The following is a 6,202-nucleotide window of genomic DNA, read 5'->3' as shown; positions in this document are numbered from 1 at the left end:
AAAAACCCTGAATAATCAAAACAATTTTGAAAAAGAAAAACAAAAATGGAAGCCTCACAGTGTCTGATTTCAAAACATTTTAAAAAGTTGCAGGAGCTTCCTTGGTGTTCCAGTGGTTAAGAATTCACCTTCCAGTGCAGGAGATGTAGATTCAATCCCTAGTCAGGGAACTAAGATCCCATATGCTAGTGGGGCAACTAAGCCTACACACCACAGCTAGAGAAGCACCAAAATGAAGATCCAGCATGGCCAATAATTAAATAAAAGTTCATTTGTTAAAGAAGAAGAAGAAGAAACTACTGTAATCCAAACAGCATGGTTTTGGCATAAAGACAGACATATAACTGGTGAATAGAACACAGAACCTGGTAACAAACCCTCAAATATATATATATAGCCATAATCTTTGAAAAAGGTGCCAAGGCCACACAATGTGGAAAGAATAATGTCTTCAACATTATTATATTATATTATATATATTATATATATTTATATTATAATTATATTACATATATTATATTATATCAACGGTATTACAATAGCTGGATATCCATGTGCAAAAGAATAAAATTGGACCCTTACTTTACAGCAGATACCAAAATTAACTAGAACTTAATTAAATACCTGCATATGAGATCTGAAACTATAAAACTTCCGGAAGAAAATATAGAGGAAAGCTTTATGATACTGGATCTGGCAATGGTTTTCTGGATATGGCACCAAAAGCACATGCAACAAAAGCAAACAGAGACAAATGGGGCCACATCAAACTCAAAACCTACTGTGCAGCAAAGGAAACGATAAATAGATTGGAAAGGCAACCTGTAGAACGGGAGGAAATATTTGCAAAAGATATATCTGATAAAGGATGAATATATAAAATATATAAGAAGCTAACAACTCGACAATAAAAAAATCTAATTAGAAAATGGGGAGAGGGCTTTAATAGATATTTCTTCAAAGAAGATTTACATATAGCCAAAAAGCATATGGAAATATTTTAAGCATTACAGTCATTCAGTTCAGTTCAGTTGCTCAGTCGTGTCCTACTCTTTGCGACCCCATGAATCTCGCAGCACGCCAGGCCTCCCTGTCCATCACCAATTCCTGGAGTTCACTCAAACTCATGTCCATTGAGTCGGTGATGCCATCCAGCCATCTCATCCTCTGTCATCCCCTTTTCCTCCTGCCCCCAGTCCCTCCCAGCATCAGGGCCTTTTCCAATGAGTCAGCTCTTCACATGAGGTGGACAAAGTACTGGAGTTTCAGCTTCAGCATCAGTTCTTCCAATAAACACCCAGGACTGTTCTCCTTCAGGATGGACTGGTTGGATCTCCTTGCAGTCCAAGGGACTCTCAAGAGTCTTCTTCAACACCACAGTTCAAAAGCAGCAATTTTTCAGCACTCAGCTTTCTTCACAGTCCACCTCCCACATCCATACATGACCACTGGAAAAACCATAGCCTTGACCAGATGGATCTTTGTTGGCAAGGTAATGTCTCTGCTTTTTAATATGCTATCTAGGTTGGTCATAACTTTCCTTCCAAGGAGTGAGTGTCTTTTAATTTTATGGCTGCAATCACCATCTGCAGAGATTTTGGAGCCCCCCCAAAAAAAGTCTCTCACTGTTTCCACTGTTTCTCCATCTATTTGCATGAAATGATGGGACCAGATGCCATGATCTTAGTTTTCTGAATGTTGAGCTTTAAGCCAACTTTTTTACTCTCCTCTTTCACTTTCATCAAGAGGTTTTTTAGTTCCTCTTCACTTTCTGCCATAAGGGTGGTGTCATCTGCATATCTGAGGTTATTGATATTTCTCCCAGCAATCTTGATTCCAGCTTGTACTTCTTCCAGCCCAGCATTTCTCATGATGTATTCTGCATATAGGTTAAATAAGCAGGGTGACAATATACAGGCTTGACTCCTTAGGGAAACGCAAATCAAGACTATAATCACCTGATACCTATTAAGAAAGCCACTGTCAAACAACAGCAATCAATAGAAAAAAAGTGCTGGTGAGGATGTGGAGAACTGGAAGATTTGGGCCCTGTTGGTGGGAATGTTCAGCTACTAAATGTAAATATAAAATGATATGGAGGTTCCTCCAAAAATTAAAAGTAGAACTATCATGATCTAGCAACCCCACTTCTGGGTATTCATCCAAAAGAATTGAAAACAAGATCTCACAGAGATATTTGCACATCCATGTTCCTTGCAGCATTATTCATATTACAACCAAGAAATAGAAATAATCCAGTTGTTTGTCGACAGATGAATGGATAAAGGAATGCAAACACAACGGAACATGACTTAGTCTTTATAAAAAGAAGGAGACACTCTGCTTTGGGAAAGCAACTGTTCTCCTTACTTGCTGCAAGTAATAAATCCTTCCTTCTCTGGAAAAAAAAAAAGAAGGAAGCATTTTTTTATGTTACAGAATGGATGAATTTTGTAGATATCATGTTCAGTGAAATAATTCAATAACAAAGAGAAAAATACTGCCTGATTCCACTTTTTTTTTTTTTTCTGATTCCACTTTTATGAGATATCTAAAATAGTCAAACTCTTAGCAACAGGAAGTAGAATAGTGGTTGCCAGGGACTGGAAGAAGTGGTAAAGAATTGTTCAGTATGTAGAGTTTCAGTTTTGCAAGATGAAAAAGTTCTAGAGATGTGCTTTGTGCATATAGTTAACACTACTGTACTGCACACCTAAGGTTAAGATGGTAAATTTTTTAATCTATGTTTTTGATCTCACACACACACACAATGAATAGAGTTGCTGGCTGATATGTATCTTCAACTTTAGAAGATAAAACTAAATTGTTCCAAAGTGGTTGTGCCAATTATACTCTATCCAACAGTATATAAGAATTTTGCTCCTTATCCTCACCAACATTTGGTATTGTCATGCTTTTTAAATTTTGCCAATATATGGGTAATTTTAATTTCAATTTTATTGATTACTATAGAGTTTGAACATCTTTTCAGATGTTAATTGACTATTTGGATTTCCACTTAAGTGAATGACCTACTCATGCCTTTTGCCCACAATAAAAAATGATTTTTTATCAATTCTTTATATATTCTGTGCACAAATTCTTGGTAAGTTATTGAATAGCAAATATCTCCTAGTTCATGGTTTGTCACTTTTTTGATGGAGGCCTTTAAAGAAAACACATTTTTAATGTAGTCAAATTTACCCATCTCTTCTATTATGGTTTACTCTATTTACATCTTATTTTAAGAAACCTTTCTTTACCCTGAAGTCATAGAGACATGTTTTGTGGAGTTGATTTTTGAAGAAGTGTGAAAATGAAATAGGAATCCATCAAAAGAGGTAGTTTTTCTTTACATAGAAGGCAGATGCCAAAGGTGGTCCATCTACACAGAATTAGAGCTGATGCTGCTTCAGAGAGAGTTGATCTAACCACAGGAAGGGTTTCTTATCTATGATGGCTTATTGAAGCAATGGAGTCTATTTCACTCTGCTTGGTAGTGGTGGTGGTTGCTTGGGGGTTGATGAATACTAGAGAGATAATTCAACTGGAGAGGAGAGGCTAAGAGTCAAGGGACAGACAAAATAATTCTCCAATTCTCAGTGAGCCTAAATATATTACTAATAAGCTGCAAGGCGCAAACTGAAAATAGTGTGTACCACCCTATCCAGGTCACTGTCTCTGCTGGCATCCTTACCCCTTATCCTTCACCTGGAACTTTCTATCTAGTGAAAATAAAACAATCTAAAGAGAATATGGCCAAAACCACAGTGGAAAGGATGAAAGGTAAAGCTTTGAGAGTTAGAAATACTCTTCCTGAAGAACAACAGAAATATGGATTTATCTTCCCTGGGACCTTTAAAAGTTGGACTAAAACAGTTTTGAGTGGAGAAAGGAGGAAACCTCTGGAGCTATTTGGATCCCTGTGGAGGACTTTCATTTGAGCAGAGGGCCAGGGAGGGAAGGTGTCTCATGATTGGATCAGCTGAAAAGTCCTTCTCCTTCAACTTGACTCAAGGTGGCTGCCCCAATGGGGAGAACATTTCAGAAGGAGTCAGCGGACAAAGTTTGGGGAAGAAGAGGATACAGACAGAAAGACTGGCCTCTAGAGCTCCTAAAGCAAAACAGAAGGAGTGGAGTGAAAAGCTCTAGAGGGGTAGACTAACAGAGACAGGATGAATGACACTCCTGGCTCCTCCAAAGGGACATTACCATCAATCTTCAGTTTTTCATCTTAGGCAAGTGAAGGGGAGCAAGAGAGGAAGGACAATGCAATGTAAATTATTACACAGCCCTTGGCTTTCAGAGTCCTGCCAGTAAAAGAGGTTTATGGAGTGAAGCTTCGAGCATAGAGTTCTAGAAAATGCTCACACTGCCTTCAGACACCTTTCTTTACATTTGTGCACTCGTACATGGACCCTCTCCATGTGCAGACTCAGACACTTATGCCCATAGAAAGAGCAGATGTGCAATAGCCTGCAACATAATTTCACTACACTTTTCAGCTACAATTCTGTCCATTCTTTTGTTTCCATACAGGCTCCAGGCTAGATCCAACCACTGACATGGGTTTTGTTCAGGTTTGCATGGTTAAGAGGAGCAACTATAAAGGTGATGAGGAGTTGCAGAAATCTGCACTACGTATTCTGAATTGAATTCAGTAAATGATTGTTCTTGAAGGACGTGAGGAAAGCAGTGATTCACACAGACTCTTTTAACTATGTAGATGGAGTTAAATTTTGATTCACTAGAAGCAGAGACGGGGGAGGAGGCAATGCTGTTGAACAGACACAAAAGACGAGTCTTGGAAATGTCAGATGAAAAATTAGGACTGTGACAACAAAGACCAGACAGGTTGAACCTGGGGTAATGTTTATCTGTCTCCTGTTTCTTTCTTTCTATTTCCAAATTCCTGGGAGTCAGGATGCAGCCAGGAGCTGGGGAGAGAGATCTTTGATCTCATGCTCTTTCACACTCTAAGGAGATGGTTCTGACGCCCTGTCTGGGTTTCTTAAAAGCTCACTCAGAGGCCTGCAGGTAAGGACCTTGGAGCCAAACTGTGGCAAAGTCCTGGTTGTTGTGGAGCAGCTTCTGAGACAAGCTGAGAAAGCAAAGAGGAAGGAAGACTCAAGCTGTTGACAGGGTAACTCTGTCATTTCCCCTCTGCAACCCTGCCGTGGTTGGCTCTCACACCACCTATACTATTATGACCTTCCTTTCTTCACTTGATTTCAGAGTTAATGGTCAGGAAGGGACGTCTAGCATTCGTGCTTCAGTGGTAACAACATCTAGGACAAGCATGCAGAAGTCTTCCATACATTTAAAAGCAATGACAAAGTCATCATTGAGCCTTGTCATACAATCATTTTAGTTGTATTTGTATTTCTTAGCCATTTATTGCTTGAACCATATGCAATTGCTGATATATTTGGCCATTTTGGTCTACAAAAGCCATAATCTCATAGATTTCAACTGAGTATTAAGAACGTCTTGTGTGTTTAATAGGACTAGGAGGTGATTTGGTGTATTAGTTAAAAATCAGAGCCAAATTGCTTTTCTTCTCCCAGATCAGTTCCACCATCTAGTCTTAAATAAGTTATTTAACTTCTCTGTGTCTTCATTTCCTCATCCCTAGACTAAAGATAATAGTACTTCAAAGGCTTGTTTTGAGGGGGTTTTCTGGTGGCTAGTGGTTAGGATTCTAGCCTTTCACTGTTGTGGCCTGGGTTCAATCCCTGGTTCAGGAACTGAGTTCCTGCAAGCTGTGGGACACAGCCAAAAAGAAAGAAAAGAAAAAAGCTTGTTTTGAGATTTAAATGAGCTATCACACATAAAGCACTTAGAACAGCACTCAAACCAGACTCTATATAAATAGTGACTATTTTTATACCCTAGTCCTTATCTTTTTTTAAAAAAAAATTGCTTATTATCTTTAATAATTCTATTATTTATAAATCTTTCCACAAAGGGGCATTATAGTTCTTCAGTTTATTGCAAATATATCTTTAAAAAAGTCAACCCTACTGTTGAAGCTATAATACAAATTATTTTAATTATCGGCGCTATACTAAAAAGCACAATGGAGAACATCTTATTTAAATAAAATAAGGATAGTATTTCTCTATATATATATCTACATCTGGTGGTGGTGTTTATAGGCAAATTTTAAACAACTGCAAATTTTTTAAAAAGCCATGTTTTG

The sequence above is a fragment of the Muntiacus reevesi genome, chromosome 4, assembly GCF_963930625.1.
Source record: "Muntiacus reevesi chromosome 4, mMunRee1.1, whole genome shotgun sequence".
Lineage (NCBI taxonomy): Eukaryota > Metazoa > Chordata > Mammalia > Artiodactyla > Cervidae > Muntiacus > Muntiacus reevesi.
The sequence above is the reverse complement of the archived record's forward strand: the minus strand, read 5'-3'. Positions refer to the sequence as shown.